The sequence below is a fragment of the Ursus americanus genome, chromosome 15 (assembly GCF_024610735.1).
Source record: "Ursus americanus isolate L20-20 chromosome 15, mUrsAme1.1.p, whole genome shotgun sequence".
Taxonomy (NCBI): Eukaryota; Metazoa; Chordata; class Mammalia; order Carnivora; family Ursidae; genus Ursus; species Ursus americanus.
In genome coordinates, this window is record NC_142141.1 from 48,177,124 (window position 1) to 48,191,431 (window position 14,308).

A 14,308-nucleotide genomic window follows, 5' to 3' on the forward strand; every position below is an offset into this window, starting at 1 on the left:
GATTACACAAAGTTCACCTTATTTCCATTCTCTGACTTCGGAATTCCTCTTTACCGTGCTCCAGCTCCAAAAATGCCTCTAAGCAGAAAACAGAGATGATGCAGGAGTCTTCATTTTGTTCTCCTCCAGCAGGGATCACAGTCTTGCTTCTTCTTCTTTTTTTCCCCCTTATGTCTGAAAATAGTTATTTCTCATATTTTGTCTTGGTTATAGTGGTTTATAGTAGGAGGACTCTTCTGGTACCAGCTGTTTGACTGTGGCTGAAATAGCAAGTCTCTGACATCACGTTTTTGAACAAGTAACAAAAAATGGATCCTGTACATGGGGAAGGGGGTTAGCCTTAAATAGGGTCCAGAAAGACTAATCTAGAAACCTTGAACACTTACAAAACCAAATATATAATATTTTCTTATAATCCTCCTCTACTGTCTTGTTTAGTTTTGTTTTGGTAGTGGGTCTTATCCTATTTCTTACCACAAGCCTTCTGACAGCCATGCTAATCTCCTTTTTTGCCTTCCCTTTCAAATCCAGTGTCAACTTGCATAGCTTTCTATGTTCTTAACATATCTGCCCCTCTCTCTGCTTTTCATTGAACTATTTTAGCAAGGTCTCATTATATCTTGACTAGTTTACATATAATAAACTCTAAATTTATCACTTATACTAACAAAAACATGGCTAGAATGTAATGACTTAAAAGAATAGATTAGTCTGCTCAGGCTGCCATAACAACATGCCACAGACTGAGTGGCTTAAGAACCAAATTAATTTTCTCACAGTTCTGGAGGCTACAAGTCCAGTCAGTTTAGTTCTTGGTGAGGACTCTCTTCTTGGCTCATAGTTCCAGTTCTGTCCTTACATGACCCTTCCGCAGTGCCTGTGTGGATGGGATAGTGGAAGGTCTGAGAAGAACCAGCTCTCTGGTGTGCCATCTTATAAAGAGACTAACCCATCAGATCAGGGCCCTGCCTTTAAGATCTAAGTTAACCTTAGTTACTCTAAGGTATCCCATCTCCAAATACAGCCGCACTGGGGATAGGGCTTCAACATATGAATTTGGTGAGGGTGTGGGGACCATAATCAGTCTATAATAGACTACTACTAAAATTAGATTTATAACACCATTAAAATATCCTTTTAAAAACTAATATTAAATATTAAGACTTTCAATAATGGCTGTAATTATGAAAAGTAAAACCCAAAGTTTCTTCCAATCTGTTCTATGATATTTCTTTACGCTTTTGTTCGTTGATTGGTGGCAAAACAAATCACCTCTTCCTATAGATTTAGGACATGATAGCATAATTTTCTTTTATTTTGAAAATCTATTAGATATACACATACACACAGAGATATAAAATATGCAGTTATGGGTATATTATATTAGTTATATACATAAGATACCAAATATGTAAAATCTATGTTTCTACATACTACTACCAGAATAATAAACTGATTGGGCTATAACTTTCAGATAACATTGGGAGAGGTAGAAATTAAATTATCTTTCCGTGTTTACAAAGCAAAGCCTTATAAATTGACATTCATAATCAGAATTATTTCTGCATGTTTCTTGTTACTTGAGCTCTGTGATAGATTATTACTAAATGAATGTGATGGACTTCATCTGAGTTCTACATAATTTATCATTGCCTAAAAATTCAAGGACATGACAGAAGAAAATGCTGAGAATATAAAAATTAGGTATGTGCTTATCAGGCATGGGTCTTATTCAGTATACCGGGAGAAATTCTATAGAACAGAATTATATGTATCACATAGCATTTTTTTTCAATAAAAATGTGTAAAATAGAGAAAGAAAAACATTAAGGAACTTAGAATAATATCTCATGGAATATTTTAAATTCTAACCATCAGTTCAAGAGACCACAAAACTAGAAAAAAGTACCAAGAATAATAATGAATATTAGTACAGATTTTCATGAAATTTTATGTTAATTTCCATATAATGTATTAGAATAAGGACAGCTGAAGTTAAGAAAAAATCATGATTAATCATAATAATTTATCCAAGAAGTAATAAATTTCACAGATGATTTTGTACTTTATAATTTTATTTCCACTTAAATCATTTGTGATAATTATAAAATCACATACTATATATGTAGATATTGATATTTTTCATAAAGTCGCAAAAATGTGATTTTTACACAAGTATCAGTATGGACCCCCAATACATGTATTACTTAAATATATATATATATATACACACAAAGAGAAAGAGAGAATGCAATTGTTAACAAATGCAACTAATGCTAATTAAATGTGTTCTATGCACAAAAGAACCTGATTACCAAACTTTCATCTATTCTCTTTAAAATATTGGTGAATTATTTAACTGAGAGCATTATATGAATTGTAACACCTTACAAACTAATAATATTATTACATTAACAGGTTTTAAATTTTGATCATTATTTGCAAGTGTTGATTATGTATTTCTCTTTATTCACCATCAAGTTATTAAAAGCAAGTCGGGAGGGTGGTGGCTGCCAGTGGCTGTGGGGCAGGGTCTGGGGTTGGAGCCTGAGTCCCAGGGAAAGGTGATGTGCTGAATGTGTAACATGCAAACCGCATAGAGATGTCACAACCTTTTCATGGCAATGCTCTCAGCATCTCCATTTTCCAGTGGGGAACTTGAGGCCCATTGTGGCTAAGTGACTTGCCTGAGCTGACACTGGAAGGACCAAGATTCACCCCCTGGTGTGTCTGGCCACACCTATCTGCCTGGTGATTGTGAGAAACCAAGCCAGCTGTCAAGAGGATGCCTCTGTGCCACTGGGGTGCCACCACCAAGGACATAAGGCCCTAGGGGAATGGAGGTCAGTGCATGGCCACCAGGGGAGGCCTGAAGTCCTTCTGCACTGACCTGGCCCTGGCGAGGGGACCTCTGGGTCACCTTCAAGGAGGCCACATTAACCTCAGAGGAGGTCTGGATCCACATCGCACACAAAGTCGGCATCACTCCACGATGCTCCAATCTCTGCTCTCTTCGATGCCCAAGCCCAGGTCTGGCTGCCTGCGAACCACATCTTAGAGTTCTGGGAGATGTGAGCCTGACAATGCACTTCCGCATGAGGTTTTATTTCTGGAACTGGCATAGCATGAATCCTCAGGACCCATCATGTATGGCTGTGGGCCCACAGAGGCCAAGTCTTCTTCAGAATAAGCAGAGCAGGGGTGCCACTCCTGAACCCAACCTCCTTTGAGTACCTTTTTGAGCAGGGCAAGCATGAGTTTATGAATGATGTTGGCATCCCTGTGGGAGCTATTGCTTGAGGAGGAGAGCCACCATCTTAAGAACAAGAGTCTGGGCATGGTCTTTATGCATCTCTGCCACCACGCTCTCTGCGATGGTGGCCCCCTGGAGAAGGTGGCCAAGAAGATCAGCTTCAACAACTGCATCCCACACTGCTTCAGTCTGCAGATCTGGCCGCATGATGTGTTGACGCCACTGTGCCTATGGAGCATCTCCTACAGGTTTGTGTGGGCCTTCCAGCCAGGCCTTGTCTCCCAGCAGGTCATCACGGTCATGTATCTGGCCGCACTGGAGGTCATGTATCTGGCTGCACTGGAGCAGGTGGCACCCTGCGTATGTGTGCCACCTGGAGCTTCTACGCCAGGTTGTTGGGGGAGCCCTGGTATATCCAGGATAGGGGACGGGCCCCTCCAGAGATGGCCTGAGTTTGACACTGGATCCCCCGCACATGAGGTGCTAGTGACAGGTACTGGTAGCATCCAGTGGCAGCCGTACAGGCAGAGGGTCCCAATGGCAATGGCAGCAGCAGGAATCACCATGCCGGCCCATCTGGGAAGAAAAACGAGACCCAAGAGGTGGGTTACCAGCCAGCGGACAGGGCTCCAGAAGCACCATGGGCCTACTCCTATGACTTCTAGGATATCACCCATGTGGTGAAAGAAAGCCACATCAGCAACCACTGTCAGGACAAGTGCCTGGAGCTGACCCTGCCTTCCTGGGCTGTGGCCCTGTCCTTGGTATTGCAGTGGACAGTTATTTCTGCCTGACAGCCGACTAGAGCCACTACCTGTGTGTGGGTGGCTCCTCAACAGCTGGTGATGAGCATCCAAGATGGTATCCATGGACCTGCTGAAGCCTTTCATGCTGGCCAAGCTACAGCCCAAGGATGGCCTCTACTTCATCCACTGGAGCACCATCCACCTCAGCCACCTCACCCTTACAGTGGCCCCTTGTGACCAGGCAAACAGTACACAGCACTCGCACCTGTGTAAATTTCCCATTGAGCTGCAGCCTGGGTGCTCCAGTCTGGAGGGCTGGGACCAGTGCTTCCCCAGCATGCAGAAGCTGCGAGCCACCCTGCAGGGTTACTTGCTGTAGGCTGATGACAACTGTTTCTTCCTGCACTGCTGCTGCCTGCCATGGCCAGGAAAGAGCTCCACCCTCATCATCACGTGGGGGCCTCAGGCTGGCACTAGACCACCCAACCTCAGCCAGCTCAGCTTCCACTGGGTCTGCCAGGATGACATCACCCAGCTGTCCCACGTGGGCCAAAGCATGAGGAACCATGTGTATGAGGGCATCTTATGAGTGGGAGGCAGAGGCCCCAAGCAGGGAAGAGCAGCTGGTGGGGACCCCCCCAACACCCAGTGGGGGCCATGAGCAGGACCTCCAATTGGTACTCATGGTAGTCACCAGGACATTGCCTTGGCCTTCTGCAAGATATCCAGCCTTATGAACGAAGTCTTCCGCACGGACCTGCCCTTTGTGCATTGCATTTGCAGGCACAGCTCTGAGAACTTCCTGGAGACACAGTATGTGGAGCATGGGCCTCTGGACGTGTGGCTGAGGCCAGGGATGGGCCTGGAAGGGGGCAGTGGCCCAGCAGCTGGCCACCACCCTCAGCTACCTGGGCAGGTAGAATGGATACCCTGGATAGCCTCCAAGTGCCTGGCAGTGCCAAAACCTAACCATTGCAGCCGATAAATGGAGCCACCCTCCTGGAGACCTACTTCAATGAAGAGACCCCCCTGTAGTGTTGTGCCCCTCGGAGAAAGAGTGCTTCTACCAGAAGCAGCACAGGCTTCCCTGCCCTCATGCCCTGAGCTGGCCCCGCTCACCAGCTAGGGTCTGACCCGTGAGCCAGCTCAGTGGTCCTCCTTCTGCACCGTCTTGCCTGACCTCACTGGGTTGTAGCTTCAGAGTGAGCCCCACCCCATAGCTGGGGCCCCTGCTTATGCAGCGCTGTGCACCTGAGGTTTCCTCATAGTGGCAGAGCATGTGTGCCTGTATCTAATTCACTTAGGGGCATGCAGGCACCTGTGCTCCCCTTAGTGTTTTATTTGGGGACAGCCACAACTTCTTTGGACAAATTAGGCCCTTGGAAATTTTTGCTTTTGTTTTTTCTCTTGATGAAATACGCCTTACCCCATCGAATGAATGAATGAATGAATGAATGAATGAATGAATGAATGACGAAATAAATAAATAAATAAATGCAAGTTAGGAGATGTCTAAATGAAGGCCAGTACATCTGGAGAAACAGCTCAGATGTGTTAGATAAGAAAGACCTTGAGATTTCATTAAAATTCTAAGTTTTATCTAAGCGCCTACATAACAAAACACCTAGACAAATTTAAATATCTATTAGAGTTATCTAAATTAAAAATTTAGACAATCTACTCAAACTGAGTAGATACAATACAAAAGAAACATATCATGTAGATATTTATTGGATGTGTCACTTTTTTATGTAATAGAAATGTTGTATAGTAACAGCTTTTCTTTGTCGATACTGACATCAGCTTGGTTGTAAAAAATTGTTTCTTGTCATACATACCCTTCTGTCCACCAGGATTGATTGAAACATAAGCTTTAGTTTAAAAGGAATGACAAAAATATTTTCACTGTAGTTGCTATTAAGCAAATGCTGAATATATTTCCTTGTGCTATTTTTTATGTTCCTTATATATAGATACACACACATTCATCTGTTCTTGCTTTTGGTAATTATATATGGTAATCTCACACTCAAAAGTATCTATGATTTAAAGAGGAATAGCTATTTTCTTCATACTGTCATATAACATTACATATATATATATATATATATATATATATATATATATATATATATGTAATACTTTCCAAAAACATGCAGTGTCAAAGTGATTATACATTAACTTCCCTACCTTGTACCCAACTCCTCTTAGGAAATCGCTGTACTTTGCTTGTGAACTACTGCTTCCAAAGGCTCAGCCCGATGGTTCAGGTGTTGTTGACCACATCATATTCAATGGATGGCCAGGCCATCCATTCCCACGCAGATTGGTGAGATCATATTCCCACGCAGATTGCTGGGAGGTTGGATTGGTGAGATCATATTCCCACGCAGATTGGTGGGAGGTTGGAAACAGACTAAAGCCATGAACAGAACTATTCTAAGACTTTTGTTCAAATTAAAAAAAAAATGTACTCTTGGGTTTTATGTGGTATGAACTTAGAAGCAACTCTCAGCCATGGGGTCACAATGGAGCATGACATTGCCTGCTCACAGAACCAAAAAGAAAAGCCACACAGAGAGATAAGAGAAGCAGAGTTGAATCTTGATGGCATTTTTGGAGTCCCTAGACTTACCAAGAGCTAGTGATGCCTTTGGATTATTTATTTTAAGAGCCCATGGATTTCCTATTTGGCTAAAAAGATTATGGTTTGGGTTTTTAGGACTTTTCTATAGATGAAGAAATTTTAGATTAACCAAAGTAAATGATTTGTCCTTTGTCAAATAGTGACAGACTTTATAACTAAACTTTTGTCTTTTTAGAGCCTTCTCAGTTCATGATTCTAAATATTAGTTTTAATTATATTAATAGATCAATGTTATATATGTGAATGTTTATGTCACCTCTATAATAAACTATTAACACAATAAAAAGTTGTTTTATGAAACCTAATATTATTTGTTTCATTTTGTCTTATTATTTTCCTAAAATATTGATTAATTTGAAGTTCCATGTGATTAGGGATAAAATTATATGGAATCTAAGTTTCACTTTATTAAATTATGGCTACTAATATACTACAGAAAGTTGGGGTTTTGTTTGTTTGTTTATCCTTTGAAATTGCTTAATATTTTAATCAGAGAGAGGGAGAGAGATTCGAGTGTTCTTGGTATTAATGACAGCTATCACCTTGAGGTAAATCAGCCAGCGATTTTGGATTTCCCTATCTATATGTAAAATAAGAAAAAATGACCAGATTATTCACAATCGATTTTGCAGTTTTATTAAGTTTAGTACTAAAACCAGCGTGTTATTAAGACGCATACACAGCATTACAATAAGCCCATGTTGCTATTTCAGAGCTCTCAAAAACTGGACATATTTTATTTGGTCTCCGATGTAGGGCCTTTAACAAATCTTTGCCAATGTTTAACAATTTGGAGAATTCACATAGAACTTAAGATTTTGCACCGCATTAAAAAAAATTTAAAAATGCAGAAATCTGGCTTCAGTGGAGCAGCAGGACCATATGTGAAAAATTAACCAAAGCTAAATAGCAGATGTGCCATTTAGTTAGGGCCTGCATTCTGAGTCACGGTTTGCACAAACTCATATTTTTTGAACTTACCGATTATTAATGGGGTGGGAAGAGTGGCCCTTTTTCAGCCTAAGTATTTCACTAGTTGACTTTATTGCCTGGATCCTGAGGACATTTGGATTTGTGACCCCTTACATATACATTGATAAATAAGGACAGCGTTCTTTATGAATGCAAGAGCCAGCATATAGTTGCAAAATTATATTCTAAGTTGGATTTTGATCAACTTTCAACATTAAAACTGTGTGTTGAACAGTATACATTGTTGCTGCAGGGTCTAATTAAGTGATAGAAATGGACGACACAGATGCAGAGTTGTTTACAGTTGAGAAAATTAAACGTATTTGACAGTAAGTGGTGTGGGCAGAACAATGCACAGGGGAGAGTGTGGCATTGTATTATGTTGATGTAAACTATAGAGAAATAACTGCAACAAAAGAGACCTGCTGTGGCATAGAATATGGAGATTAAGCAGAACATAAAATTGTATGTACAATTTGATTGCAACTGTGTTTAAAGTACTATACTAAGACTGTGGCAAAAACACAAAAATCAAAGGATTTGTTCTGTTCGGATGATTTTATTTCTTATATTAACTCTCACTTAAGATTCTCTATTTTATGATAAAGAGGATCAAATTAAAAGTATAAAGTAGGTAATCTGATTTGAGAGTAAATAGCTATCTTTCTTTTTTTTTTTTTTTTTAAGATTTTATTTATTTATTCGACAGAGATAGAGACAGCCAGCGAGAGAGGGAACACAAGCAGGGGGAGTGGGAGAGGAAGAAGCAGGCTCATAGTGCAGGAGCCTGACGTGGGGCTCGATCCGGTAACGCTGGTATCACGCCCTGGGCCGAAGGCAGATGCTTAACCGCTGTGCCACCCAGGCGCCCCCTATCTTTCTATTTCTGAAGTACAACATCACAATGAATTTCATTCATTGTATAGAATGTTACAGACCTACTATGTCATACACTTGGCTATATTCATGACTCAAAGATATATACAAGAAAAATATTCTCAAGGTGACTTATGTTTCAAAAAAGTATTTTCCAAAAATTTTTATACATGAATTATACAATGAAATTATTATTTTTTTTAGTTTTTAAAAAGTGAACAGTATGCATTCATTTGTAAATTATAAACTTGCTTTGCAGTTAATTTGTCTGTGAAGTACTCATAACACTTAACCTTTCTTTGCTTAAGTTTAAAACTACATATTAGCAGATCTAATAGTTTATTTATATCCATACACCATTGTTCTAGAATCCAGAGGACCTACCATGGAAAAGCATGTGCAAAACTTAGAATCTAGCTGAGAAAGACAGATATAACTAAGGAATTGCAAGAAAAGTATCAAGGATTCATGGTGTAATACAAAGCCTAAATTATTTATGTGGTGGTATTTGAGATGGCAAATAAATAAGAAATTTTTTATTCATTCCAGCTCATGATCATTTCAAAGATAGTGACAAGAGAAATGGAAATGTTACCATGTTCATTACTGTTAAATTATTGCATCAGTGATGTGAGATGGCTTCTGAGGTTTTTTTAAGCAAGAATTCCAGACATTTGGATAAATGACCATTGTTCTAATTCTACAAATCCAACTTCACAAATAAGCCTGGACTTGGCCCCGCATTGGCCTGGGGAGACTAAAGGATATAAATGAGCACTGGGCTCATACCTGGAAGTACTGCTAGTATTCTGTTCAACAAACATTTATCGTTACTTACAATGGAAGCCACATGCTTGTAATAATGGACACATTGATTCTAAGGGATCTATTGCTGCTTAGTTTCCCATTTTGTCCAATTTTCAAACTCTTGATTCAAATTTCATGTGCTAAAAAAAGTTAACTGTATCTACTGTACATCACTGTATTTGTAATTTTATTTACAGGCAGACTATCTTATTAGCTGAAAATAATTTATATTCAGACATAATCCAGGCATATGAAGGACTATGAGAGATATTGATACCTATTGCAATAGATGTGAATTAAGGACCAGATTAGTTTTCTCAGAAAACTGAGAAGTCAAGAAGAGCAAAGGGGATGTAGATTCTAAGAAAACCAGGGTTTATTTCCTAATTAAGAAAGCAGAAGGAAAAAGGGAACTTCTTGTAAGATCAAGGCAGTGGATCATGGAAAAGGGAAAGCAAGGGCTCTGAGGTGTGTGTGTGTGCGCATGTGTGTGTGTATGGCTATACCTGTATACAGTACGTTTGAGTGTGTGTGTGTGTGTGTGTGTGTGTGTGTGTGTGTTTCCGGTCTAGACAATAAGCTTATACACATCCAGTCAGTTCTAAGTGCCATGCTATGCCCTGGCAGGGCTCCAATTCATTTACAAGAACTTCATCACAGTGCTTGCTCTGGGGTCCTGCTTACGGCTGACTTTTTTGGTATGTTATTAAGTGTAAGTGTGTTTAATCATTTACCAATTTATTTCTGTTCCCTTTATAAACTCTGCATGAAGATAATCTGGTGTTTGTTTAAGTAACAGCCCAGGACCAAAAGCTTAATTGGAAGAGAAATATGAATGAACTGGCATGATTTCAATAGTAGAAATACTCTGTATTGGACAATAGCAATGTTAAATAGGCTTTCAGGAGTTCAAACCTAAGAACATCAGCACATAGGACTTCAAAGTTCAGTTAAGCAATAAAAATATTAAATTTGATTCCAGTTAAAGCTTTCTGTTAATTGTTCATAATTGAACATCATGATGAAAAATTTGTCATTAGTAAATTATATTGTAAAACTTTCAAAAAGCTATTCTTTAAAACAATTTTCATATTGAAATGTAGGCAAAATACTTACATCAATTGGAAAGGCTGTGTATACCATGCACACATTACATTTTAAATCAAATAAATAGCATGCATCTGTTTATATAAACTTGCATTGTAGCTAATTTAAATACAAAATAGTAGTAAAACTTAATCCTTTCTTGCTTAAGATTAAAATTGCATATAAATAGAATGTCTCATCATTTTGTGAGGTTTGGTTTTGTTTTGCTTTTATTCATAGACCACAGTTCTAAAATCCAGAAGACCCACCATGGGAAAGACACATGTGCAGCTTAAATCCAGCCGGGTAAGAGAGTTATGATCTCTTGATGAGTAACTGAAGATCAATACGAGATGCTGAACATAGCGGTAGCGGTCAGAACTGACTTGAGAAGAAGATGAACATTTTCCTGGATAGGCTTCTAGGCTTGGCTTACCATTTCTACCCTTTTGTTGCTTCCAGTCACCCCTCCTTTTCTTTAAAACTTTACTTCTCATAGGAATGATTCACTCTCAGATGCCCCCATCACCTTCCCTCTTTAGTGGGTTCAGCTATTAATATATTTATACAATTCTTCTTAAAAAAGAGAACTCTTTGTTAACCTCAATGAGATTTGTGAAAGAAATCATGTATTTTATTTTATATATATATATATATATATTTTTTTTTAAGATTTTATTTATTCATTTGACAGACAGAGAGACAGCCAGCGAGAGAGGGAACACAAGCAGGGGGAGTGGGAGAGGAAGAAGCAGGCTCCCAGTGGAGGAGCCTGATGTGGGGCTGCATCCCAGAACACCAGGATCACGCCCTGAGCCGAAGGCAGACGCTAAACGACTGAGCCACCCAGGTGCCCCAGAAATCATGTCTTTTAAACACTGCTGCAAGAAATAGCTCATCTCTTATTTTGTAGAAGTTGAAAAGTTATCATTTTTACATATTTACATATTCATTGTCTCTTAGCATCAACCTCATTTAGTGAATATACAATAAATGTATTTTACATTGGCCTTTGATCTGGTTCCTCAACTTTTTTAGGGAAGGCCAACCATTCTATCAGAGATTGTTTCTGAACAAATTGTGACATAAGGATTTGTTATTAAGAGTAAATCTTTCCAAATAATTTCTTTATAATTAATATTCTGGAATATATTCTTATAAAATGTCATGATATAATACTTCGGTATTTTGAAAATATTTGTTGAGATTTTTCATCATGAATGATCATGTATTACTTTGTCTTTTATTCTTTTAATATGTTTTATTATATTACTTACTTCTAGTATATAAACCAATCTTGGATTCCTACAGTTAAATCCAACGTTATGCAGTCCTTGGACAATCTCAGCATTTCCAACATTTTTACAAACATCCAACACAGAAAATATATAGAAATATAACATTCAACAACACACACACACACCACAATTCTTATACAGAAGTACAAATATAAAAATCTGTATTTCACCAACCCCACTTTGCTATCACTCACTGTCATGTAGAATGTAACTTTTCTTTAGTGATTTTCAAATGATTTCATAAAATGTACTCCTTTACTAGGCTGAAGAGACACATTACCTTTCTAGAAATTTTTCCCGAATATGACATAAGATAGTAAAAAAACATAAAATGAATTCAGGGTATGACCGTATTTTTTTTATTTCTAGCAGCACTCTAAATCTAGCATGTTTACATTGCTGAGTTGAGGTAGAGTATTAAGAGGCAATGTACCAAAATGGCATGTTCATCATTCTAAATTAATTTAATAATTTGGAATACATTAGGAAAGGGCAATAGGATAACTGCTCAATATTTCAGTTTCACCCTTGTATAAGATGTCTTTTGTTCTATATTTAATCATAACTTAGATGTTTATCTGTTTTCAATATCACCATCATTTTCCCTTTCAAGAAAAAAAAAGTATAATATAAAATAAGTTGCTATCTTTATAGCATAAAAGAATGAAAAGCATTCCTTTAGGTATTAAAAATTTGTAACATAACACTGTTGCAATATTATAAAATATAATATGGCACAAAATGTAAATATCAAGAGAAATAGAATTTGCAAGATAAGTTACTGGGATTTTGTGAAATTAATTCTGCAAGAAAATTGAGTTGATGTAGTTGCTGATTTGCTTGATTACCAACCTATGGACTTCTGAAATATTAAAGTGCTTGGAAGCCAAGCATCATCAGCTAAAGGATTCATGATCAAGGAGCAGAGTTTTCTTTGGTTGCTTTTAAGTTACATCAAACATCAAGTTCTAAGGAATAAAAAGCAGAGAGTAGCTAAATTCTGGAAAGATGAGTATTTCCAAGTCTACCTGGATTGAGGAAAGTTTCTATTATTACACTGCTCAAGAGAAGCCAGAATTTGCTAAGACATGAAGGAACTAAGAACCGAGTCCTTCTCTAGTGGGAAAGAATGGAGGAAAAATGTAGGTAAACTGGAAGAAAAAGGGATGATTTAAAGTACAACTTTGGGAAGGAAGAAAACTATGCGATATTGAAATGATTGAGGAAATAAAGAAGAAAAGATTGAAAAAGATTGAATGTGATGAAGTACGCAAAAAAGATCTTCCAAAGGTATCAGTTGTAAGGCTAGTGTTTTCCCTTATGGTTCAATAAGGGTTGTCAATTAGGTATCATTTTGGTTCCCACTCCTCATACATCATAATATTTGGGAAGTGTAACCTTTTAATAATGATCTATTTAAGCCTCCATTAGATATGTGTTCAGCTTGTTTATGAGATCATGGTAACACACAGAAAAAGTCCAGAGCCTAGTTACTAATCATGTGAATTCTTGCCAGAGAATTGAGGAAGGAAAAAGACTATCCCTCAGTAATCTTTGAGCCAGAGAGACCAGCAAAATATTCCCAAAACAAGAACCATAGGCTTATTGCACAATTAATATTCTAAAAATAATACAATCCATAAAACCATGATTCCTGAGATAAGCATCACAATAAAATAAATATATATTTAAGAATAATTAACTTATTTATATAGCACATCATCTGTTTTTTTGTTTTTTTTTTTATCCATTTGACAGAGAGAGAGACAGCCAGCGAGAGAGGGAACACAAGCAGGGGGGATCGCAGGAGAGGAGGAAGGAAGGAGAGAGGAAGAAGCAGGCTTCCCAGGGGAGCAGGGAGCCTGATGCAGGTCTTGATCCCAAGACCCTGGGATCAGGCCCTGGGCTGAAGGCAGATGCTTAACAACTGAGCCACCCAGGCGCCCCGTATACAGCACATCATCTGTAATAGCAACTCCTAAATAAACTCTTGATGTATGGGGGAATATTTTGATTAGCACACTGAGGATATACCATGACTCAAATTTGAGCCCCCACCTTTGCTGTGGGCAGAGAAAAGAGGACTTCTCTGTAACTAAAATACTGGTTTCTTAAATCTAACACTGAATACACTGGCTTTCAATCTTTTTTAAATGCATCTTGAACTCAGGATCCAAGGCACTAATCTATTTTGTTCATGTGTTCATTAATAGTATTTTTAATGTAAAATATTAATACAGGGACACCTGGGTAGCTCAGTCAGTTAAGTGTCTGCCTTCCGCGCAGGTCATGGTCCAGGGGTCCTGTGATCAAGCCTGGCACTGGGCTCCCTGCTCAGTGGGGAGTCTGCTTCTCCCTCTCCCTCTGCCCCTCCCCTCTGGTTGCACTCTCTTTCTCAAAAGAATAAATAAAAAATCTTTAAAAATATATTAATACAGGCTAGTGTCATTTATTTAAAATCATGAGTGCAGTGCCTTTAATCAGTGATCTCCCTAAGAGGAATCCTAAACTTTTCTCTATATTATTTTTATTCTATAATTTGGGGCATCTGGGTGGCTCAGTTGGTTAAGTGGCCAACTCTTGATTTGGCTCGGGTCATGCTCTCAGGTTCCTGCAATCGAGC

The 14,308-nt window shown here is 38.5% G+C and overlaps 1 pseudogene; it reads left to right on the forward strand.

Moving 5' to 3' along the window:
• Positions 1 to 2,785: 2,785 nt before the first annotated feature.
• LOC123785401 (non-receptor tyrosine-protein kinase TYK2-like) lies at positions 2,786 to 4,984 on the forward strand (annotated as a pseudogene).
• The last annotated feature ends 9,324 nt before the right edge of the window (positions 4,985 to 14,308 follow it).